The following is a 27,464-nucleotide window of genomic DNA, read 5'->3' on the forward strand; positions in this document are numbered from 1 at the left end:
TTTGAATATCTGTTGATACATTTTCTGTGTATGTGGAATAGAGGGGGCTACAACTGTATTATATTGTTCAATCCTATTGCATAATGAAATAAAAAAAACCTTAAATCCCTTGAATCCGTGACAACTGGCCCACAAATGTGACAAAATGTGATGGCAAAGGCAGTGAAGAAGACAGCAAACTAGTAAACATGGATGTTTACAACACACAAATCGCTAATGTGTTATGAGGTAAAAAATAATTTAACATGTTTGTTAGGCCTTAAAAACACACATTCCATTTTGGTAAGTAACACTGAAATAAATGTAACTCCAACTTTGTTTAGAAAGAAACTCCACAAGGCAGCTTTGAGTCTAAAGTTAAAGTAGGTGTGTCTTATCTATTCATTTACAGTGCTGCAGTGTGAACAGGCTGTAGGTTTAAATTTTTTTTGATTATTTTGATTAGGTTATGTTTACCCCTCACCAGCATCCCCTTATTGTGAGCGTCATTTTGAACCTGAGTTGATCCCTCGCTGAAGAACAGAAGGACTCAACTTTGTCGACGTAACAAATTTCATCACTAGGGGGCTCACTAGAGGGAAGACATCAAAGGAGGACAATGTGCTAATGTGGAACTGAATGCACCCCCTGACTATGCAGTTGGTGGTTTGAGAGTCAAGATAAGAAGTGGGAGTGTATGTAGGCACATGAAAAGAGAGCTGTACACAAGAACCTTGGAATCAAGGACACTGCTGTGGCTTTTAGGTCATAGAGTACAGCACGCAGAAAGAAAAATGGCAAATGGACTGTACTTATATAGCTCTTTACTAGTCATCCGATCACTCAATGTGCTTTACAGTATATGTCATATTTACCCTATTAACACACACCTATGGCACAGCCTTCAGGATTCAGTATCTTGTCCAAGGACACACCACGACATGCAGGCTTGGGGATGTCTGGGATTGAACTGCAGAGCTTCCAATTAGTGGGCAACCCGCTCTACCTCTAAACCACAGTCGCCCCCCAAGGAAGGAGGGACAAGAGCCATCCTTACTGTTTCATCTAAGGCAAAAGGTGAATTTGTTGTTTTACACATACCTTATTCAGTCATGAATAGATTTTAATGCGTGGATGGGATATGTTTTTAATTCAGTGACCTTCAATATGATTCAAGAGCTAAACTTCAAACTACTGCTGTTGATTTTTCTATCGCACCACCTAACTCATTACAGGTAATTCTTTTCACCTTGCATCTCAGGTGTATATCAGTCTCTTTTTAGATGAATGATAATTAAATCAAACTTAGCTCTGAATGACATGAAAAGAGACTGGGTTAAGATAAGGCAAAGCAAGCAATTGGTGGAGAACGCAAGAACTCTTGTTAAGTTTTCGAGGTTGTATTGGGACAAACACGGTTCATTCTTTCAGTCAATACATATGGGGTAATTTTGGAGAGATAGATAAAAAAAATACTGCATTAAAAAAGAGGGGAATTAAAAATACTGCAGTGCTTAAAAACTGTAGGGTCAACAATATCCAGAGGGTGTCCTGAAATACAGCGGCATGATAAGAGATTTTGGCAACAGCTGCCTTCTTAAATTAACAAAAATAGTCAGGAAAGGAGAAATCCAGGGGACATTATCCAACAAACATAATAACTGTTTTCATCTCAAGGTTTTGCTTCAGTGCATATATTTTCACTTCTTCCACCTCAGTAGCCATTACCCAATTCTCAGTCATGACAGCAGCTTTCATAATGACAACATTCCTTCTCTCAAACAAACTGGTAAACCAGGTGATCTTTCTTTTGTGGTGTCTTTCGGTGCTAATGCTTCATCTGTGTGGTACTGAAGCCTTGTTTTGAGATTCTGTGAATTGCAATTGGCACTTTTAGTTCTGCGATTCATTGAACGACATACTGATGCTGCTGTTTGCCTCAACAGATTGATCAGTGTGAAACTGCTTTGCAGAAATCTAATTCAAAACACGCTAAAAAGGCTAACTACTGTTAATCAATTAATTTCAGTAGTTTGAAGCCTGCCTAATATGGATATAACACTTTTTGTAATTCAGTATTGTTAAAGGTAAGAGGATGTCACAATTAAAAAGACTGGTAATAATAGTGGTGGTGGCGGGGTGCCTCTGCTGATCAAAGCCTCAGAGTGAGAGTTGGGAAAGTGATTGGTGAGGACCTTTTCATCACAGGAAACCTATGGTGGCACAGCAGACTAGCTGATGCTCACCCACAGATCAGGGTAAAATGAAGACCCGGAATGGAAAGATTACGCAGGCAAACACAAAAGAGAATCCATTACTAATTACTTTCAACATGTTCAGAGATGAGAAGTATTTTTATGTTATAGCTGAGATTTGAGGGTTTTGGGGCATACAGCCCTGTTTACTAAAATGTCTCAAAAGCTATTGGATGGATTGCCAATAAGTTAAAACAAATTTCCAACTGAATTAGCCTCAGCTGGACTATCTGTTTAATGCGAATTAGCAAATGTCAACATGCTAACACACTAAACTATTATAGCGAGCCTAGTAAATATTACACCTGCTAAACATTCATGTTAACATTGTCATTGTGAGTATATTAGCATGTTAATGTAAGCATGTAGCTCAAAGCACAGAGTTGCCAGCATTAGTCTCATTTATATCTTGAAACAATATCTTTAGCTGATCTCGGTTGGTTCTGAAGTAAACAACAGGCCATCAAAATCTTCTGCTGTGTCCAATCAATGTTATTTCACTCACTTCATCTGTCTTCACTGCTTAAATGAGAAACATGCAGTGAGACAATTATAACCAAAATGACACATAGCAGCTATTCATATTACTCTCCAATTATTCAAGTTCCTTTTTACCCCCATCAGTTAATGTAAAAAGAGGTTCATCTGTACTGTACTTTTGCCAGCATATAAAGCAAAGGAAAACAAATTTCCAAAATCATATGCAATATAATAATTCTGACAATGATTTTTCAAAATCTTAAAATACAGAGGAAGGTGTTATTATTGTCAGCCAGGAGCTACGTTATCTAATATCCCTCAAAACTAATCTGATTTGCTTCTTTTGATCTCATTTCATGAGGAGCGATTTTGTTCAAAAGGATATTTGACATTGGAAGTAAAGTGGGAATTCATTGTGAGGGTAATATTCAACAACTGGAAGCTGTGCAATGAATGCAGGTGGTTACATTACCTCACATATTTTTTATGTCTTAATTGAGACATACAGTCTTTCATTTTAGAGTAATGTTACTGCTCTGAACACAAAACACAGATGATAGTGACTGAGATGATTGCACCAATGATCCAATTCTATTGCTCCATATTAGCGTTGAGTGCTGATAGAGTTACGTATAAAGCTAATTTGCTTCAACAGGCTCCCTGTGGCTTTTCTCTCATTTAACACTCCCGTGTATCTGTGTGTGTGTGTGTGTGTGTGTGTGTGTGTGTGTGTGTGTGTACATGAGGGTGTGCATACATTATGTCACCTTATGTTTGTGTCTGTGTGATTGCAGTTGCAGGTTCATTTCTAGTTCCTTCCTTTATAAGTCATTATATTACTTTAGACTAAACTAATTTAATTTAGATTTATACATCATACATTAAAGGAAATAGATCATGAAGTAAGTACCTTCCAGGTTTAGCTGATAACTGCAGAGTCCTGACCTGAGGGTAGTTGCTTCAGACCAGCAGGGAGAGTCTGGAATAGACGGGGGAGTAGTAAATAAGCACTGCTTGAGAACGATGCACAACCCCTGAGCTACACCAGTGGAGCTGCTCAGTGCAAGACTGTGGTTGTACTGGGCAGCTCCCAGAGGGGAGTCTGTATTTGTCCTTCCCTACTCTCTGCAACTGCACGCCAAAGCTGTCGTAGCAAATACATGTTTTCCCAGTCATGTGTCCTGGTTAAATAAAGATTACATTTATCTAATAAGGATTATGCAGTAATGACCTGAATAGACAGCTCATCCTAGATTATGGTGCATATGGTACATATTTGTATTCAGAAGGTATTCTGTGGGAGTGCACAGTGATATGCAGTATTGATTGTTTGGTCTGGAAAGGGTAATCTTTGCTTAGACTTGAACTTAGAGGACTGTGAGCAAGCTCCTAAAGGGATTCTTTTTACCTGAAATACATTGATATTACAAGTAAGCTCACACTACTCACATGCAGAAATGTAAATCCTCTCAATATATTCGTGTCCATATGGACATCTAAGGGCATGGCCAACTCTGGCATGGCACCCGCGGGTTAAATGCTTCATTTTAAGTGCACATCAGAAGCCTGCACTCCAAACCTCCGGGCTCTCCAGCTCCAGCTGAGAGCCTCCCATTGGTGTTTATGTATCAAGCCATTGACCTTTTCAGCATGATTCAGATGACTGGCCCCAGAGTTCAGCTGGTCTGCCCCCGTCAATAGCCGTTAGACGTCTATATGAGGACACTTGGCCTGGAATATTATCTGAACGTGAGCACACTTGGCTTGTACCCTGTGAAGTCTGAACCATCAAACAATTGCCAGAAAATTCCAATTTCTTGAAAATGGAGTGGTTATTATACCTAATGCCAAATTTAAAAAAAAATCAATAGCTCTTTGCATGTATGAGTTTTGTTTTGTTTCATATTTGATACTTTTGCAATTTATTGCAGTGTTTTGCCCACATCATGTTTTTTTTAAAACAACAAAAAACATGCAGAACCCAACATGTTTTCAGCCTTTTATCATCATCAGCATCATCATCTTCCCCTAAATGCTCCATGTCACTTGAATTGCTAACCATAATCAAGATATTTTCAATGCTGTACTTTTTGCCATTTAAAAAAAATCCAAACCAAACACAAATTACTATGTATTTCTCCTCTGAATTGGTCAATTTCTATTAAAATCAATGACCAAAAGAAAATTATTATGAAGTGAGTCTTGGAAACATTCAATTAGACATTTAGCATCTCGATGCAGCAGGAAAATACAATATAGGCTACAAAATTTCTCAGTTTCTGCTCTAAATACCTAATTATGCCTTTAATAAGTTTACTTAAATAATTAAAAGAGTGTATGTAGCTTACTGGAATGCATAATGAAGGATATGAAATAAAACTATGATTTACAGATGTATACATAAATTATCTTACATACCTGCTGTATCTAATTTGATACACACATTTTCAAAACGATTTTACTATAAAATATATTAAGTAACTATACATTGCTTCCATACAGTAAATATTCATATTGAAGTATCAGAAACAATCCATGTATGGTTCGTTCTTTCATGATTTCGTTTACAACCAAATCAGGAAAAACACAAAAAAAAAACTAGTAGTTTTTAGGGGTTTTCTGTTGTAATACCAAAACGGAAAAACGGAAAACCAAAAGCCAGACATCTGTTCTGTTTATCTGTTTTAAACCCATAACAGAAAACAAAGGAGCTGCATTTTGTTCTATCTTTGACCAGTGTTGTATCCCTACAACCTGTTCTCACTCCCCGACTCCTCACATATGGCCTGCTCAAGGCTGACCTGATGCAGCTGGTTTACCTGAGCGATCAAAGAAAATACCTGAATATGTTTTTCAAGGGTTTTTACTCGAGGCTACGGGCAGGGTGAGAACTATGGGGGAGCCAGGGGGAGCTTTAACAAGACATGAGCTCCCCTGAAAACATTGATTTGTAACATTTTGGGGGGTTTCTAAAATATCGACAATATGCTATTTTTGCCATTCATTTCTATTATGTGTAGCCTATCATCATGGATCATGCGTAATCAGTAGTGTAAGGCTTCATCCAGCCAGAGGGATCACCGACCGTCCACAGCGCACCAGGTCGCCCCCGCGACCTCCTCTCTCTCACCCTGTACGCTCCAGCGCGTGATCCCTCTCCGGCAGTAGAGCTACTATGGGTTGTGTTGCAAGTGAACTGGCTCACTGGATGGTCAGTGGTCGTTCCTTCTGGCAGGATGAAGTCTGACGCTCCTAATGCAACTTCTTTCTAAATTCATCCATCTCAGAAAATAAAGTTCAGGGTGAAACAGTGTAGCCTAGAGAGGCTGAACGAAAATTACCTGAACCTTTTAATCTGTGTATGATTCGTTTATATACAGCTTGCCGAATTAACTAATAACAGTTCATGTTTGCTGTGTACCATTGGATGTACAGAAAACTATCACTGAATTAATTTGATACTAAAGAAATCTTAAAAACCAGAGGATTCTCAGGGAAAGTTTCCTGTTCCAGTAGTGAGTTACAAACTGAACGTTGAGCCAATATTATATAGTTGCAGCCTCCGGTACTGCAGCTATATAATGTTAGTCTTTCTAACTACAAGCCCACTTATGTTGATATTCAAGCTCATCTTAATTACATTTAATCAGGCACTGCCATTGCCCAAGTGTATCGCAGGTTTATCAAGTGTAACACACAAATCTACACAAATCGGACTCATTAAATATCAGAATCAATATTTTTCCATTATGGGTTTAAAAAAGAAAAACAAAACAGATGTCTGTTTTTTGGTTTTCCGTTTTTCCATTTTGTTTTTAAAACGGAAAAACCAAAAATCGACTTGGTTTTTTGGTTTTTCTGATTTGGATTTGAAACAAAATAATGATTTTGAACAATTTTATTTTCCGCATCTTATCTCCTTCAAAATTGGCAACAATTTCCTTGCAAACCCACCTGTAGTGTCACTGACTGACAACCTCCACACTGGCTGTCTCAATTGAAGGACGTATAGTGGGTGAATTTCGGCCCCCTGGTGGATTATCTGTGCATTGCATGTGTCTGATTGCATCAGTTTTTTGGGAGGAAGAAATATTATCACACTGATGATGTAGAGGTCTCTAAAACTCATGTATCATACATGATACACTTGGCGTTAATATGCTTCACTAAACCTCAGTCAGGAAATGACCCCCTCTAACTGAGCCAGAACTGTGATTAAAGAATAAAAGCATCATAATGCCACATTCAAATTTGTCAAAACTCATTTCTAAAATTGCCCAGAGCACAAACGCCATATTAATCACATTCATTTGTTTTATTGTATTCTCTGATGTGATTGAATCATGTAATCTAATATACACACCCTACTCCCTAGTATCTAGTATCAGGAGTTCAGACTCAAAATAGCAGTGTATAAAAACATAAGGGGCTGCGTTGGTGTATTGCTTCAAGTACAGATGAGATGATGAAATACAATCCAGAAATTTTGAGTAAGTGATCTGTAAGTTTAAATGCTTATCAGGGGCAAGATCACTGCAGTGTGGCTAGTAACACTATGAGACAGGATTTTACACCTTTATTGTTGAATGTTATCACAGTGACATTATCCTCAGTGTCACCAGAGGTTAACAGCAGAATTATGATGTTCACGTTAAGTAATGCAGAAGGAATGTAAACTTGAATACATGTTAGAGGTGTTGTCAAATGACATGACACTGTGCTGTGGCGAAAGTTGCAGTGTCAACCTTTTTGCAGATGATCCTGTGTTTTCCAGGTGACCTTTGCACTTGTCCAACATAGTGGTCTCATCAAAATGAACAAGGGTCTTTTTCTGCATTGCTAATATCGGTCTGAAAACAGCCTTATATCAGATTAGATCTAAACTTTGTTAGGAAAAGTTGAAACATAAAAAAGTCAGGCTTTAGTGTCTTCTATTTATTTTTTTTAAACCTCCCTTAGTGCTGGTTTTCTGTGCATCTGTTGCCTCTAAAAGTCACTTGTGAATCATGGTCTCTGGGGCATTTGTTTTTCTCTGATTTTGTGCCCACAAAAATAATAGCTGCCATTATGAAATACAAGCACTTTGTTTTGTAAAACATAGGTTTATTTATTGTTGTTATGTGAAGCCACACACAGTTGTAGCACTGCTTTTTAAAATTGGCATGAGCACATTGAAAGTTGGGGTTGACTTTGGTCAAGCCAGGGACTGCAAGACCTATGAAGTATTCCTTGAACTGAGTTTAGGGAGTAAGGTAGGTTTATTTTCATGGGTTCTGCTAATTTCCTTTTCACCAGGCCTTTGAATGGTGTCTGTCTAAGAACAATCTGTACAGAATTTGACACTTTCTATCCTTACACCCTTGATTCAGATGGGGGAAAACTTTTCCCTCATCTTCCCTCAAGCCCTTTAATACGAGAAAAATTTGAAGAAAACTCAGGAAAAGCAAGAGGAGGGATCCCTCTTCCAGAACAGACAGATATGCAATAGATACCATAGTACATAATAGAAATGGCAATAGAAGCAATTACAATACTGGTAAATGTAAGACAATTAATTAACACAATTGTTAACACAATTACTGTTATTATTGTTAACACAATTGTGTTAATTGGATATTTTTTATTTTTATATGCCTGTTGCAATCTGAAAACAGTAAAGAAAAAATACGTCCAGTATATATTTGTCTTGTAGCAGTCATTGTACATTTTCTATCCATTACATCATATACATACTGTCAATAAGTGACTAGATGCCTGTATCTTCTCAGCACTGAAGTTGCTTTAGGTACAACTGAGGCTTCATCATTGCTTTTGCTGATTGAACTGTTGCCGTTCTTGATCACCTTACACTATAAACATTAATCAAACCACATTACGTATTGGTCTCTAACCGAGTCCTTTCTGCCATTGACGATTTTGTTTGAGCATTCCTCTGCTTGGCTTGCTTTCAAATTATAGAAATATGCACATCATCCGACTGCACAAGTGTGTTATCATCAATGCTAACAGGAGAATAAAATGTGACAAATTGCATTGAGCAGAGCCACTTCTTGAATTTAGTGTGAGGTGACTCAGTTATGTTTAACAACTGTGTGGTAAAGGTAATGTGATTTTACATCTAATTCTACCTGCCTTTTATTTATTGTTATGAAGAAAATAATATTGATACAGTAATAATCAGCAGAGGTTAATAATTGATAATAGTAAGAGAAACGTGGGAAAATCTTTGGTCATCAGTCCGAAACATATCCACTCAGGGCTTAACGTTTTTTGCAACTGGCCCCATCGGACAGTGGGTTTAAAACTTACTGGTCCCAAGACAATTTTTACTGTCCCTCCCTCCAAGTTATTTATCAGTGTTACAACCAAACAAAAGACTGAAGTTATGGTATACTGTTAACATGTTTAATCACTTATTAAATACATCCTGGATATATAAAAAAAACCCAACTAAAATGTAATCACAGTTAAAATTATAAAAATAAAAAGGTTAACAAAACAATTTACTTTAGATTATTAAAAAAGGGTTCTTTTTGTTCTAATTTTGTCACAAAGATAATAATGAAGAATATTCTTTTCTCACAGTTTGAGGGACACCAAAATACACTACTAGTCACACAGTCCTCTCATTTTTTTTATTGCAAGAGCTGAGTCGTGTGTGGGTTTTTTCTCTGTCTCTTTGTAAGTTGAACAGAAGGAACTGCTTTCTGCACTGGCAGCAGATTGTTTGCATGAGGTATGTGTGTGTGAGAGAGAGACAGAGAGAGAAAAGAACAAGTGCTACTGCCTGCAGGTGTGTGCCACGACCCTGCTAAATCAGAGCAGTCATCGTGTTCCACAACTTCACACTTTTCAAGAGGTTTTTGAATTTTTGGCATATTAAAAGGACTTCATAAGTCAAATGATATTCAGGGCTGTAGTCAAATTCACCTAAGTCCAACTCATTTTAAGTGCCAAATGCAGTTTAATTTAAGTCGAGCCTGGGTCCAGAGGTGAATGTGAACAAGTCAAGATAGTGTACTGTGTATACAACTTCTGCTTGTGCATTCCAAGCAAAGACAGTTCAGTGTTCATCAGTATACAACTTCACTTGTGTACTCTTGAAAGTTTTTGGCACTCGGGTAAAGGTAAATAAAGGTGCAGATGGTCTTTGACATTATTCAACATCCAGTCGTGGCCCAGAACAGGCAAGCTTGAATCAATACACAGCTCCAATTTGCCAGAAATATTGTCTTAAAGCTTGGTTTATGGACGGCAGTCTGTGTGAGGTAAGAAAATTGCACACAACCTGGACCTCAGTTTCCTCTCTTAAGTGGCATGTGTGGGTGGATGAAGTAAAAAGAAAACACTTGGTGGCAATTTGAATCATTCTTGGTGAATCTCGAGTGCTCTCACAGCTTGTTAGAAGAAAGGTTTCTATTTTGCTGTGTCTGAATTCGTGACACACTCTGCAGTGCATTTCTCACATACAGTAAAAATCTTTGCTGCTGGGCCCTATGCTTAAGGTTGTTATCCACCATCACACAGGCACCATGTGACGTTGCAACATGTGACCTGCTTACTTTCTGTCCTCCCCTTCATTGTGCTGACACTGCACTGATTCCTCCCCGCATTAGGTGTAGGAGGAGAGGGCAGCTGCTCGGGGTCTTGTTGACCAATGTGCTATGATCACTTTAGGCCAGCTGGCCATGTTTGCATTTGCATTCTTAATTTATAACCAGGAAAAGCAGCACTGCTATGGCCCCATTACTTTGCATGAAATGTCTAAAAGTCTCAGATGGCACACAACGCAGCAGTGGCCTCCTTTACAGTTGTCATGATTGTAGCTATGAAGTTATATATGCAGACTATCAGGAACTTTTATGGACCAAAGTGTCTTTGAGGAGAAAATTGGTTTCTATGACTACTTTCTAGTTTTGTTCCCTGACATAATACGCCTCTATGTCACTTTATATGTTGCTCTGTGTGTATAAGCTGCGGTACTTGTGAAATGTTTATTGTCCATTTTTATGTCCTCTAAAACATTTCTGTAGGATTTATTCAACCTTTGAGTTGCAGAGCATAAACAACCTAAAGCGCTGTATAGCACATGCAAGTCTTTGAAGCAAACAAACACCCTGTACCGCAAAATAAACACACACATGCTGCATGTCAAATGGGTTCAACATCAACTTGGTTTGCCCATAAGTAAATGACTTAAATACAGTATATACTCATTTAGGCCTAACCAATTGAAAGGCGTAACATCATCTGCTTTTCTTTATCATTAACATCAATTAAAAATAGAATCACCATGTAAAATTACTAAAATATGGAGTTTTATTTATTTATTTATTTTTATTTTATTTATTTATTCATGAAGCTAGTGCTTCATGAATAAATAACTGAGACCAACAGGTTAGGAGTCTTGGCTTTAGCAACACTCTGTCCCATCATGTACCCTGTCATAAGAGAACAGCCATAACGGTTCATCCCAATTCCATTTAAATGCCTTTCATTAATACTGAATCACTTAAGACTTCTTGTTAGAGAGTGGTGGGATTGGCAATGAAGCAGAATGCAAATTCCTCCTATTTTCTTCTTCAAATGAATGTCATATTCCCTAATTTAACTTTGAATTTGCTTGCCCCATGAGATAAATGCCTTTTGTAGATGCCCTGCATTCTGATGGGAGTGAACAGATTTATTAGATTCTATTCAACCACCCCTCAAAGAAAAAGTCATCTCCCTCAAGTCTTATTACAGAAATAAGTAAACCAAAGACACGTCTTGCTAAGATGGACTTCTCAGAGAGAAAGATTATCAAACTCTGCTGCTATCTTATCTTTGTATCGGAAGGTGTTGGAATTTTAAAGGCGCTCTAGTGAATTTGCGGTGATTTTTTTTTTATTGTTTCCTCAGGGAAAAAGACAAAAAAAAGAAAGCAAGGGTATGGAGAGAAGGGCATCATGATTAGACAATGAGAGAGAGAGATAGGACAGAGACAGGCCAACCTGTCAGCATCCATTCGGTATACAGATGCCACAATGGAGCAATTATAAATTAGCGAGCTCAGGTATTAATCCAACAGACAGCACTTTGGATTGGCCATTTGGCAGGAAACATTTTGGCCCAAATCAGAGGTTGTGTTGAAATAGCTGACGCTAGGGGAGAGGGCTATAAAGAGCAAGAGAAATAAAGCGAGAGTTCAAAAGAAGGGGAAGTGAGGGAGGAATGTGATTGTCCCAGGCCTCAGATCAGAGGGTGCATGTAAAAGCCTGACTGCTGGTATTTCCAGCTAATGAGACACTTAGCTGTTGGTGGTAGGTTTGGTTGAACCTGTATGCTCGTTATAGCCATGTAAACACATGAGAAATCCAATAACAACATAGCCTTGAAGCAGAGTTGTTGAAAACTTAGAGGTAAAACACTTAGGGTTTATGTCCATTAGTGCTAGTTTATTAGATTAGCTAAATAGAATTGTGTGCCTAAATCTAACCAAAACTTAACTATAGCTGTTTAAGATCAGAAAACTGTTTTGGTCATCCTGCTGATAGGGGTGTAAGATGAGTAAACACTTTGGATAATTTGTTTGAGTTTACAGAGTCCCTAAGTGCTGCTGGCATAGGCTTCCAATAGATAATGGCTAAACCAGCATAGCTACATTGGACTTTGTGAAAAAAATAATAATAACAACAACAGTATTACAACAATAACAAAATAATTGACTAAGAGACAAAGAGACCAATTTAACCACGTACAGTGGCCTCAGTGGACCATGGGGAAAAGCAAGAACCATGTTGCATTTTTAGCAAAGAGTGCATTAAGATTCCCTTTCGAGGTATTGCAGGGCCTATGTGTGTTGGCATGGGTAAAGCCACATAGAGGGTTCCAACAGTATCACATACCTAAAACTAATGCAGCCATTTTGGGCTGTCTGAGACCAAAATTGATAATAGTGAGAGAAACGTGGGAAAATCTTTGGTCATCAGTCCGAAACATATCCACTCAGGCTTAACGTTTTTTGCAACTGGCCCCATCGGATAGTGGGTTTAAAACTTACTGGTCCCAAGACAATTTTTACTGTCCCTCTCTCCTTAAGTTATAGTATACTGTTAACATGTTTAATCACTTATTAAATACATCCTGGATATATAAAAAAAACAACAAAAATGTAATCACAGTTAAAATTATATAAATAAAAAGGTTAACAAAACAATTTACTTTTAAAACAAAACATACTAACAGATGCAAACATGACGCGCTCTCTCTCCTGCTGACAGCCATTTAATAAAAAATGTACACAGCAGTGGATACAAGTCTCCTCTATCCTGATTGACAGGTCGCCATTGTAGCGTCATGTCAATCACAATGTAATCCCGCCCTACTGTATATGCTGCTTTCTGATCTATTTCCTCCTAAATAGGACAATAATTTACTAAATGAATATCATGTTGTGTTGAAGAAGACTTGAAACTAGCGACTGAGACCATAATTTAATTAAGAAAGTGTTTACTAAAGCAGATGAGAAGTAGCCTGATTTTACCATTATTTGTAATGGAACCGGACTTCTTTTTGCAACCAGCGGACCCGCCCTCTGCTGGCCGTTAGAGAGAATGCAGATTTAAGTTCCGTCTGCATGGTTTAACTTCCAGAGGTTGCCGCTTGATTGAGATTAGAGAAATAACATTTTGACAACCACTCGTCACGTCACTACAACTCTTGATTGGCCAATGGTGCGCTAGGATGCTGAGTTTTTAATGCGATTTTTTTTTGTTTTCGTTTTTTTAATATTAATGTTATATGTAATGCACTGGCTCGATTGGGCAAGTGAGTTGCTAGTTCAACAGTTTCGACGCCACTTTTTACTGGCCCCGGGCCATCAGGCCATCAGGCCACCGTTATTGTCGAGCCCTGCCACCGATGGCCGATTTGTACAGTCTGACACAGATTGTTGCGCATTCTAGAGGGAGTTAAGACCGTCAGCTATGTGATTAGTCTACTTGGATTGCTTTCTTTTTCTCCAGTGTTTCTGGTGTTGGAAGATAGTCAAGACACCATGGAGAAAATTAAAGAAAGGAGGTCTATGAAGATTCTCAGTCATCCAGGTCATAGTTAGTTGCGTTTGTGACAAACAAACGCATGGCTCAACACAGAAGGGCCAATTCCTCAGGTCAAGACTCTGCAGTCTACTTACATCTGAAGGACAGAGGACATTCGTTTGAGGACCACCAGGTGCACATTTTAGACAGAGAAGATGGATGGTTTGAAAGAGGTGTCAAGGAAGCCATCTACACCAGGGTTGAGAAGCCGTCATTGAACAGAGGAGGGGGTCTACGCCACCACTTATCCCCCACTTACAATGCTGTCCTTTCATCACTTCCCGGGAAACTCAACAAACGTAACCTATTGGCCTCAGGTGAAGATACCAACGATGGTCGTTCATTCTTGGCCAGTAGTCCTAACGACTGTAACGACTGTCGTTACAGCAACCGGGAACACTAACGAACCAGCGGTATCGATGACCCGGGCCAACGACTCCACTGAGGTTAAATAGCTGAGTTTCCCTGCCAGTCAGTCAGAACTGAAGAAGTCCTTTGGATGAGGGATGAAACGTCTTCCAGTATCTTCAACCAAGTCCAGTTGCCCTTGATTTTAACCTTCGTTGGTTAAAGAAAGGAGCTAATTTTTGACTTTGTAGCCGTGTACATGCTCCAACTGCCACTCTGTATGAATGTTAATAAGAGGATGTATCGTGATTACTTCACCTATGTGCAGGCAGCAGCCCAGTAGTCACAGGGTTCAATCCTTCACTTAACTATAAATGAATCCCTTCTACCACAACTCACACTTCACTGGAGAAGCATAATTCCACCTTAAATGGCGCAGCATTGACTTTTTTTTTGAAAAATGTCCACTTTCATTTGCTGTCCCATATAGACCCTGAGCAAGTTCTGCCCTGGTCTTTGCAGTTCGTCATTGTTGCTCTCTGTAATCAAACCAGGGACCAGTATGTCACTAGTCAGACATATTTAATGCTGCTGAAATCCAGATAGTCTAACAGGTGGCACTGTGCCCATGTTGTTGACAGGTTAATTATGGCAAATGTAGAAAATCGCTGAGTGAAGAGCGTGAGACATGTTGAGGTTAAGTGGATACATTACTGTACATCTGCATTCTAGCACGAAATGTACCGAGCATCACAGACAGATGATATATAAAAGCTTACACAGCTGCCAATTAGGGAGATCCCTGATATGGATGTATGCTGCATGATTGGAGGCAAAGCAGTGTCGAAAAAACTTTGGATTTAAAAAAGTCACATTAATAACATACAATCAGGAATTTTGCTTCACCATTTATTCTCAGAAATTTGTTGGCTGTCTTTTTAATAATAGCAGTCCCTGATTTGCTACTTTTATTTCAATCCAGCTTTAAAGTACGGTTAATAATACTGCCATAGTCGATAACTTTAATTACTTCTCTGGCAGGGGTCCATTCAATCCATCAAATAAAAACCTGCCCGCTAGTGAAGCAGTTTACAACAAGAGTTTCATTTCATATATGTCCAGAGATTTAAATTGCAATATTGCAATGTAAAGATATAGCATCTAATGCAGTTTTGGTGCAATAAAAATCTCTAATCTCAAGCAGGTGCGGAAGGGGAACGGCCTAAAATTAAAGACGTTGCTGAGAAAAAAAATTATTTTTGAGTGCATGGAATCCCTCGCCAGATGGCCTTAACAGTTAACAATCCCTTCTCTTTTTTGTCAAAAACCTTTTTGAGCGTCACCTGTTCTCTAGTAGCTAATGACATCAAATAGCATACTATTCACTTCTGACCTTATTTTGCAAGACAGAATGACAGTTTACCTGAGCACAGCTGTGCATCGCCATCAGGTATAAGCCATTTGGGCTTATCCAGGTTTCCAAGGATTTTCGTTCAGGGCACATTGCCCACATGAAAGGGAATTTTGTCAGAGGGGCTCCATGAATTATGCAATGGCAGAGTGGATTTGCAGGTCTTGCTGAAATTAATATGATACCGAATAAAGAAACAAGATGGAGCTGGCGGTTTTATTCAGCAGAGAGGGAGCAAAAAAAATCTGATTTTGGATTGAGAGAGTAGGTTTTAAGGATATGATGCACAAAGGACACATATGTCACATTTGTGCACATTTCTTTACCTTCTTTACCATTCAATATATATCCAAGCCTATACATAATGCAGTATTTTTTACAGATAATGAATGCATACAACAAGGCTCATCATCAAGATGCTCAAGTGTTATGCAGGAAAACAACCCCAAGGTAATGTTCACTGTTTTACTGAAGGATTGTTTGCCCACTCTTGTGATCCAGCTCACATGGTTGCAAATAGTTACATTATGAGCTGCAGAGCATCAACAGATCTAACATGTATAGGTCAATCTTTCTTTGACACTTACCATATGCTTTGGAGAATTCCTTTATTTTGTATAGATCAACGTCAGGTTGATAGATGGCAGCATTCGAGAGTTTTGTTTGAGAAAGTAGCTGCTGACTCAGATTTAACAATGCTAAAAATAAGTGAAAAGAAGCATGCATTACCTGAAAAATAGTAGCTTGGTGTTTGTTGGATAATGGCCCATAAATCTATTTTTTCCTCTCCACCATTTTTGTTAATCCAAGAGGGCAGCTGTTGCCAAATCTCTGTCATAATCTATGTCCTTGTCTTCCTCGGGATACTGTTGACCCTACATTTTAAGCACTGCAGTGTTTTGTAACTAGATTGACAGCCAGACAGGCACTCAGACAGACAGATGGACTGATAGGTGCGTGTCCACGGTGTCAGCACGCACTGAATATCCTCTGAAGGACCTGTCAGTGATTATCTACATACTGTAGGTGTTAATATGTGCTGTAGTCTTATACTAGGGTGGCAAAGAGCTGTATGAATACTAATCCTAGTTATCTCAATTATCTGCTCTGTCAAAATGATTTGTGTGGAAAATGACACTACGCCAACCTGAGGTGATTTGATAATAAGTGTGGAATGGGAACCCACTGAGCAAATGCTTTGACAATTTATCTAATTGACAGTCTATGACTCATTCTGTCTGGCACTTCATTTCAATTACCAAGTCCAAGTTCCGGGCAGTGTTGGGAAAAAGGCTAAAGGGGAAATTCAAGATTGTTCTCTGCTTTAATCCTATCTGACCATAAACAAATGCCCTGCTTGCTCTTTGCTCTGCTTACATCCTCTTGCTGATATTCATGTTTTTTCTGGTAGAAATTATGGACAGTGGCTCCTGGATACTTATAAATCACTGGGACTTTAATTTATGAAAGACACAGCAGGCTGTAACCTAACTTTTCAACACTTTAATTCCTTTTTCAGTACTACACTAGCGTGGCCTACCAAGGGCTCAAGCCTTTTGCCTGAACCACAGTGACAATGGAAACAGTGGAAACCTGAGACATAGCTGAAGTTAGTTAGCAGCAAGATGTCCCCTGCTCCACGGACAAACTTCGACAAAAACTTGCAGTGCTTGAAACCAAAATCCACCGGTTAGAAGTGAATGTGGAAGTGAATGGACTGTGTGGGAATGACCAGCTCATTCCCATTCCCAGAGTCAGGTCTTTCGGCATCTGGTACCAATGCACATGGCACCCCTTCACACCCTTTAGCATTATTGTTAGACGCTCTAATATAATTTACAGAAAAGTCCAAGTAAGGAGGTGGGTAAGGGTACCCAAGGCGTTAAAAAGCGATGCCAAGGGCTCTTGACAAAGCGTCCATATGTGATGTCCTTTGAGAACTTGGAATGACACATACTTCACCATGGACTCAAAACAGTGGACAACAAAGAATTCTAAAACACAGCTAATAAGCACAAGAAAGACTACAAAGAAACAGGAGGTCTGGCTGTCAGGCAATAAATCTACAATAAATCTATTAGTCCTCTCCGGAACGTTCTTGGTGGAAACCGTAAGAATGAATCATTATCCTTTGAAATGGGAAGATGAGTGATAGCCAGAACTCAGAAACCAGTGCCCTCAAATTTGCAACGCTACTGGCTGGCCTGTATTAACAACCAGGCAGAGATAATGCTGTATTAACCTTTGTGCTTAGTAGGACACAGCTGCCAGAGGTGAGTTAGCAACAAACTTGAGGTCTGCTCTCTCAGTTCTTTTAGATCAAGGCTTAAGTTTAAGGTAAACTTCTGGTTGGTACTGCCTTAAATTTAATTACATATGGGACTTTTTATTCACATCTATTTTACGCTCAATTCGTCTCCTCTATCTGTTTTATGCTTATTTATCTTGTTTTCTCTTCTGTTTTATTTTACACTTTCACATTCTGTTTTAATGTGTATTTTTGTATTGTCTTTTTACATTGCCTTGTGTTGCTTTTCTTAAGCCTTTTATGCAGGGGCTTTAAAACAACCAGCCACAGCGAAATGCACTGCACAGTTGACACCTTAACTAAATGAAAGTTATAATAGTAAAGTTAAGACAGTGATAGGCCTGCCTACTTGACCAAATCGGTCTTAGAGCACCATAAGAGATTAAAACGTAGCCTAACCAGTGACAGCGCCCCTTCACACATGTGAACACATGACTGGTGACAGTGCACCTTCAAAATATGAGCACATGAGTGGTGACAGCACACCTTCAAAACATATGAGCACATGAATAGTGACCAAGCGGGAAGCTTCCGGTCTACAATATGAAGCCGATGTGGAAGTCCCTGAAACCTGCATTCTATTGAAAATCCAGCAGGGGGCGACTCTTATGGTTGCAAAAAGAAGTCCAGCTCCATTAGAAATAATGGTAAAATGACCCTACTTCTCAGCTGAATTATTACCTCAGTAAACACTTTCATAATGAGTTTATGGTCTCAGTCGCTAGTTTCAAGTCTTCTTCAATACAAAATGATGTTCATTTAGTAAATTATGGTCCCATTTATTTTAAAATAGACCATAAAGCAGAGAATGTTTCAGGGCGGGATTATCTATGATTGACAAGTCGTTACCATGGTGACCTGTCAATCAGGCTAGAGCTGACTCGTACCCACGGCGCTGTGCCGTTGAAAAAGCTTATTAGGAGGTGGCTGTTCACTTTCTCTGGTGAGTACATGTAGTTTTAAGACTGTGGTTCTCTAGACAAAGTTATCAGCCCTGTTAAAATGACAGTTAACGTGAGTTACAGATGCACCCAGCTAAGCATGCTAGCTAGCTCCGCACACGGCCGTTAGCTCCGCCGTATCGTCACTTCCGGGCACTTCCTGGTTGCAAAAACTTGACATGGCAGCTGTTGGCCAAACTGGAGGCTTCAAAACGGCAGTCCACAAACCAACAAGTGACGTCACGATGACTACGTCCATTTCTTATATACAGTCTATGATAGTGACACCTTGTAAACATATGAACACATGAGTGGTGACGGCGCACCTTCAAAACATGTGAAAATATTATCCTATTAGTGACAGTGCACAATGACATACATTATGAAAATAGATGATTATCAATGATTGTGCACCACATTAACATGACATAATGTTTCCTGTCTATTCATTCTAAACACATAACACAAGTGTGTGGATTGATTACTAGTCAAATAAATAATGAATAACTTTTACTTACATTATAGGCGCACTCTCCTGAGGTTTTTGCTCTGCAAAGTTGTTTCTTAAACCCTTTAAATCCAGCTGGAAGGTAGGGTATTCTCAATGTGTGACAGTGTGGCAAGTCCAGATTAACGGGTCTGCTCCAGTGAGAAAAGTAAGGTTTTACAAGTTTGAGTTTGGAAAAAATTGTTCTGCAGAGGCCACAGTTACTGGGATGTTTATGAAAAAGCAGTAAAACGGTGCAGACTAACGTTACCCTAAAGCTTGCAGCGATGCAGTTGTTGTCCACAAACATTTTGCATAGTTCTTGTGCTCTTTTCACTCTTCAGATGCGGTCTGTTACTAAACACCCGCGGAATGGCAGGAGTTGCGTGGGAAATATCGAGGTTATGTCATTTCATTAAACATCGCATAATTCACTTGCTCTGCTGCAGCGCTCAGTTTTTCAGGCTGTAGAAGTTACAAAGTGTCCGGGGGCAGTAAAGTGATGCTAGCAGCAACAATGTCCCCATCGGGTCTTCTTGTTCTCAGCTCATGTTGCTGCCATCCCGTCTTTCTTTTTAAGGAAAAGTATTTTTGGTGGCTATGCTTTTTCTTGCTCAGCTGCTTCTTTCAATCTTCACTTCTGAAATCCACTTTTGTGTTTGTACCCCATATCGTGTTCATTTCCCAGTTGCTGTCACGCAATGTATGCGTGTATGTGTATGTGCCCCTGTACATCACATCCACCTCTGACATGTACATAAAAATAATAATAATGCTAATAATAATTTACTCCTGCATGCTTTGCACTCTGCTCATTGCACTATTATCTTGTTTTTGTTTATAGTGTATATACATTATGTGTTGTCTATACTGCAGCTTTTGTCTGATTTTATTATTGTAATATTGTATAAGTAAGCACATCGTGAGCAATGTACAATCCAGAGTGAAATTCCTCGTATGTGTACACATACCTGGCAATAAAAGCTGATTCTGATTCTTATTCTGATTCTGATCAATTGTGACAAATGACAAAAGAGGCCTAACTCACTGACTGCTAAAATACCTACTGCCACACAGAGAACAGCTATTGAAAGGTATGATATTAGTTTGCGGATATAGATAGTTACACTGATAATGATATTGTACTAACATGAAAGGTAACTCGCTGCCCCTACGCTACTTCATTCCCTTCATATATGGTAGTTACGAAGCTGCTTTTATGTCTTATGTAAAGCAATTTGAATTGTCTTAGTGTTGAAAGGTGCTATACAGGTAAAACTTCCCTTGACTTGCATTGCCGTTTTGGAAGTTCTGCAAGTTTCTAAACCGCAGTTTTTGTTTCTTTCGTTTAAGCCTCTTGATAGCACTTGTTAACCACAGTTGTGGGAGCCAGAAGGGCAGAAAACTATTGCTTTTCAGCTTGAATACAGGCCCTTTCAACCACTTCCACTCTTATTCCTAAAGTGACAACAGCTGTGGAGGTTTACTGATTGATTTTTGCACACAGAGACTCTCTGACACAGCAAACTGCTCCATAAAATGTTTGCACCATAAAAAGGATGCCTTATAATGCAAATATGCGCTCTCAAAAAGGGGGAAAAATATTTCCCTGCCACCAAAGGATTATGTGAAGGAGACACAACTCAAATAAACACGATCTTGACATTGAAAGGTTGGTGTAGAAAGAATATTGTGGTCAGGGTGGTAAGGTTGTGCTACACATATATAGGCCTACAGTCACTACCCTCAGCCATGCCCCTTTCAGGGCCCATCTGCGCCCACTGTTCCAACCTTTTTTGTTGTTATTGCTGTAGTTTTAACTTTATAAATAACACAACACCAAGCAGTCACAAGCCAAAAAATCTCAGATCGTTGTGATTTCCAAGACAGAAATCACAGAAATATTACCAATGACCTGACCTTAGTGTCTTCAATGGTAGCTATGGCCTTGGGCCCACTGCAATAGGTCCATGCTTGGTTGTATTTCCTCATGTTTTGTTTAATTCACACACACATAATCACATTAACTGTATTTTATAATTGATTTGTTTAGTTTCTTCTGGTCAGGCCTAGCCTACTCTATAAAATCCTTGGAGACACTGCAGGATGAAGAGCTCTACAGAATGAACCTGACTTGGGTTGTTTGTTCTCCTCCTTCAGGTTGGAGGAGGTTGTTATCATGATTTGCATTTAAGTATTAGTTATACTATAAAATGTTATTATTTTTAAGATGGTTACGATTTATGAGCACAGTCATCTTACCATCTGGATTCCTCATGGGGACTACAAACAGATGTTCTTGAAGTGGCCTTATATGTTTTGTGTTTGTCTTTTTTCAAATCTTTCTCTTCCCTCTCCATACAAAAATGAATCAGTAGAAATTAAATTTGCATTCCCAATGAGTGTCTGGAAAATAATGTAGCTGTGTCCTTACATGCTTCAACACAGTGACCGTAGAGACTACTTATTTCTCCGGGATGCCTTGTTGGATGTGTGCCCAGACAATGGTCATCGGCCCATTGGTTTGGCATGGGGCTCCCATGGGCAGCGGCGCAGCTCAAAATGTGAGTCCATGGATCACAGTCAAAAAAACTAAAAGGCTGCTATAGCCTGCAGGGAATATCAACTTGCAGCATGGAATACTAGATATAAGGATAAAGCACAGATGATCTGTGTGGAATACAATGCTACTGCGTGATTATTTGTGATCACTGACCTTAGGAATATCCAGCAAATGTTTCTGGTTTGTTTGTCTCATTACACTTTGCAGGTTCTTCCTTTGATACATGTTTTAACAGCATGGATCAGAACACTAATGGTGTTTGTGGTACCGGTGTAGAGGAGAAAAAAACCCTCTCCTACACATACTTTATTTTGGCTAAAAAATAAACAGAAAATAAAAATACCCCTTCCTAGAATACACTGTCATGTTCTTATCACCTTCTCCAAGCAACAGCCATCCTCATTCTGTTTTTTTGCTGCTTTCATCCACCTTCTTGTAGCATTGTAACTTTGCACTGTTGTGAACTTGCTAGGTGTGAAAATATGGAATCAAGACCGAGATGAGTCCTAACCGAACCATGTGGACTTTTTTCTAACCTCCTGATAGACAGGAAAGCCTGCTACCATCAGAGGTCATCATAAGTGTGCTCTGCCCACTCAAGGTCTAGCAACTTATTAGGTTCTATTCTTGACCATGTGTGAGAAATTGCTCCCAGGTAACCCAGATTTTTTTTTTTTTTTCACTCCAGCAATTTCCACATTTCCACAGAAAAAAAGAAATTCTGATCACCCATTGTACAAACTGGCGAAAGCTCAGTTGGTTGTATCTACACCATGACATTATTTGCATTAAAGCACTCCCCATTATACACAGTTCAGCTCCCATCATTCACCAGCTTCCACATGCCTCCAAGCCCCTATTTTCTGACTCTCTAGTTCATTTATCTGTGGTGAGGCACCTTTGAATTGGGAATGGGGATGAACAGTGAGTAAATAGTTATCCTGAAAGGTGCACCACATACCATCGCTTCAGGTTCACTTTGACATGCTGGATTAGTAGCGCTAAGGTGCAAAAGAGCTGAGCAAAGTACCAACAAAGGCTATGAAGAAGAAGACTGCAGGCTAGCAAAATGGGATGTAAAAATGCAAAATGCAACACAATGCATTTTGGCAATAAAAACTGAACTGAAGATAAATATAACTTTCTTTATTTACAAGGAACGGGCACTGTTACTTGATTTTTTTTGGCCACTTAGGTGCAGTGAAACAAGCCGTACACACAGCACTGACATGTTATCAATTTAAAAAGTTCTCATGGCCAATGTGCAAACAGTCTAGCACACACAGAGCAACATTGCCATTCATTTGATGTTGTGTTTTGGTCATCTACTGGATAAAAGTTCAACATTTACTCTACTTTTAGCTTTATTTTGTTTTCCACCAATCTCATGTATTGCCAAATGTTTCCCAGTATTCAACAGCTAGTCACTAACTTTGTCTGTCTGCTGTTTGGTGCTGGGCTGATAGCATAAAGAGGGTTTATCTGCCTGCTGCGCTAATGAGAACAGTGAACCAAAACAGTTAAGTTGTGGGCAGTAAAATCAAACCACTGAACTGAAAGATATCAAAATGCTCAGTACAGCTGAGAGGAAATGCTGAGTTGGGTGATAATTCTCGAGAGACCCCATTCAATTACACATTTGATCAATTCTTAAAGTTTCAGTGTGTAATATTTAGGAGGATCTATTGTATTGACAGAAATGAATTTTAATATACACAACTATGTTTTCAGTGGTGTATAAAGACCTTACATAATGAACTGTTATGTTTTTATCACCTTAGAATGAGCCATTTCTATCTACGCACACTGCTGGTCCTCTTAAATGGACGTTGCCATGTTTCGCCGCCACGTTTCTACAGTAGCCCAAACGGACAAACTACTATACAAAGCGCATTTCGTCACTACGTTGAATACGTACGAAAACAAGCAGAAGTAGCAGTATTAGTATTAGTATTAGTAGTAGTAGTCATCTGGTTTATTAGAAGTAAGAAGAGCAGTGAAACCGCTTATCCTGCGTACAGGGGGGCTGGAGCCAATTCCAGATTACATCGGGCGAAATGCGGGGTACACCCTGGACAGGTCGCCAGTCCATCGCAGGGGGTAGTATATATTATATAAAATATTGAAAGAGGACCATGTGTTGACAGTTTTCACAGCATTTTTGTTGTTGGGTTTAGAAATTAAACTGATATAGGGTACAGCCTCATGGAGAAAAAGTACAAAGTTTTTACTGCTGAATTTACAATTCAGGGGAGCAAGTGAATGCACAGTCAGGCATTTGTTGCAATTCGCAACCCTCACCACTAGATGCCACTAAAAAAATTATTAGCTTTAAGAGCATGATATTAGTTAGTGCATTGCCTAATATCTGTTGGGAGCTTTAATTAGATCTGCTCTTTCTGAAAGTAGCCTTTCATGTTTTTGTATTTTGCTTCTGTTAAGACAGTATAAAGGTTCTTTAGACGACTAAAATTACACTTAATGTGTTCTCTGTATGTGGATCCAATTCAGCATCATTATAGAAATACTTTACTCCCCTCTTTTCTGTTCACATGCCAAGCAAAACCAAAGCTTTCAAAGATTGATGTGGTTAAAGTCAGACCTAACGACAATTTCAGGCAGGAGAGTCCACTCCCACCTTGGTGTAGACTCACATGAGATTTGGAGGTTCATTTATTTGCCAGAACTGCAACATATTTTCTATCAGTATTTTGCTTAGTAATGTTTTTCTGAATTAAATCACTATTTAAAGGCCTAATGTGTGCCAGATTTCCACTTATCATTGAATAGGTGTTGTTGGTCACCTTGCCTTTATGTGCTGCTGACCCTGAAAGACTTTCATTAATATGGATTTTAGTGGAGACTTTTGTTGTCACATAATGTTCTCGTGGCGTTTTCAGGCCTTTCCACTCTGCCAAGAATAGATTCTCTGGGGAAATACCGAATCCATGTAGTTTATTCGGTATTAACAGGAATAAAGTCGACTACAAAAGAATGTTCAGCGGGCCAGTAATCAACAAAGTAAAGTGTCCTTGAGTATGATGCATCTCACATGGGGCAGAAAGTACAGCAAAAACTCTGTGCTCGGCTCGGGCTCACGAGAGACATGAAGCGTTTCACAGCAGTCTGCCTCATCCTCTGCAGCTCTGAGATTTACTACATTTGGCAAACTACTCAATTTCTGAGGACATATTCCTATTCTGTTCCTCTGTTCCTCCTATTATATTCAGGGATGTTCCTTTTTGGCAAGAATCCTCAGATTTAATGATACTGAATATCATCCACCAGCATCTTCAGTCTAAAAATACCAATATCTTCCATCAAAAGCCCATATTAGCTGAACCCCACTACATACAAGCCCACAACAGATTTGATGTCGTTCCATTTGACTACACTGGGAGCCATTGTTTCAGTTTACTGATGGAACTGGCTGCTGTTACATCTCAGACGTCAGCTCTGTCACAACAGAATCAATTCACTCGAAATTGCCCTTCCCTTGATGGCTAAAGCACGGCATTTAGCAGGATTGACCACCATCCGATCAAACTCCAAGGCGTCGGGCGTGCTTTAACTATTGACCTGCATACCTAAACCAGTCCAAGCTACCAAAAAGTGTAGTGTGAAAGACTGCATTACACTTTAATAATGAACACAACTGGACAGTTTTATTACCCGTTTCTTGAGTGTAACAGGAAAGCCAAGAGGGACATGGAGTAGAAAAGACAACAAAAGGAAATTGGTTTTGATGTGAGGCCAGGGCTGCATGTGGTTTGAGAAGTTAGGAGACTTTACCTTTATCTTCCCGCACAGTTATCTCTTTGAGAGTGGTCCAAGCAGTATGCATCATCCATCGGCACAGCACAGAGGAATGCACGATTGAGCGATTGTATCCCCTGTGTAGCAAAGCGAGGGGCCTGATTCTCCTGGTGGGCAGACAGGCTTATATGTACGGAAAAGAAAATAAATATATATATATATATATATAGAAATTCAATCACTTCCATCCTTCAGTTGTCCGTTAATATGATGGCGGATCTGTGTGGGCCCAATTCACAGGGAGCATCTAGAGAATTATCTCGCTCAGCTGGAGGCTCATACATCCGGCTTGAATACAGCCCCAGCAAACACATCAAAACCTCGCCAAGACTTACACACTCTTTCCAGTGCAACTAGATAAATACACGTCGTTCTGAAAGTTTGCTCTCATGTTTATTTTATTTTTCGCTCTAACATGCAGAATGAACACAGTATTGGCAACCAATCCCTACATCGTCTTGCATACACCTGTGTTTTCATGCCGGCCTCTCATTCAGCACAATAAGAATCACATTGTAGAACGGTGGAAAATTCAATACCACACGGACCTGTCTGATTGTCTTGAAACTAAAACAAACACAGAGTCAGAGACAAACACAAACACGCGTACACCCATTCAATGCTACAAGTGTAGATGAACAGGATATCACACTCAGCTGCACTTTGCAACTTGCTATGAAACATTACCTAGCTCAGCAATATAATACATTGCATAATGCACGCTCACTTAACAACCCACACAGGCAAATTACCTGGAAGCGCAGTGAGCTGTGTTGGACTGTGCCACTGTGCTGAATAGCGCAGCTAGCGGCGAAGTGGTTGGTGTAAGGTTAGGTAAGGCCGGCCTTGGCTGCGGTGAGCCGCCGATTAGGCTGGGTAGAGCCAGAGGCTTCGGCATGATGGGTACTGGAACAAATGCGAAGGGAAAAGAGGCTCACGGTCCCACAGTCCCGGCTCGAGTGGACTCCACATCGGCTTGACACATGGAGCCCGCATGCCGAGAAAGAAATGAGACACATGAAGGCTTTATGCTAAAATAGAGGGAAAGAGGAAAGGACTGAGGGTGTTGAGAGAGAAAGGGAGGTGGTCTGAAATTCTGTGTGTGTTTGAGTGTGCACACATGGTCAACAGAGTGGCCAGTAAGGCAGGGAACAGGCAGGCTTCAGCTGTGATGCTCCTTTAGAGCTTCTGACAGATGCTAGTAGACAAAACAAACAATCTAAATATAGTAGCTTGTACACACACTCATACATACACACAAACACAACACACACTCACATGTGAGTGTGTTGTGCACGCACGTGGGTGTTTACAGTACAGTATGAAGTCCACCTACACGTCCGTACAGTATGCTTGTTTGGCAAGATTCAAACATACCGTATAGCCACACAAATCCACGCACACAAACATACAGAGTTCAGCGGTAATAGTTTTTCTTTGGAAACGTTGGACCAGAGTCAACTTCAATCTCAAACCAAACATTTGGCCTCCGCTTCAATACAATAGCGTAATGATCTGATGCCTCTGTCATTTATTTCTCTATTCCGCAAACGGCCTCAGACTGACCGCCACAAGAGCTTTCTCTTCTGTGACAGCCCCCCTTCCTTTTGCCTAGTCACTGTTTGAACAAATAAATAGAATTGTCAAAATAAAGCTGTCAAAAAAACCTGCCAAAATAGGCGATCATTAGAATGATTTTCAGCATGTAAAAGATTGTTGTCACTGATTGTCATGTCATGGTATGTCTGACAAGAGTGCATACTTGAGACATGCGTCTGAATTTCAGTACATTAAG

This window comes from Micropterus salmoides, unplaced genomic scaffold (genome assembly GCF_014851395.1).
Source record: "Micropterus salmoides isolate LMB-PRFRI ecotype aquatic unplaced genomic scaffold, ASM1485139v1 Ms_hic_scaffold_1, whole genome shotgun sequence".
NCBI classification, from domain to species: Eukaryota; Metazoa; Chordata; class Actinopteri; order Centrarchiformes; family Centrarchidae; genus Micropterus; species Micropterus salmoides.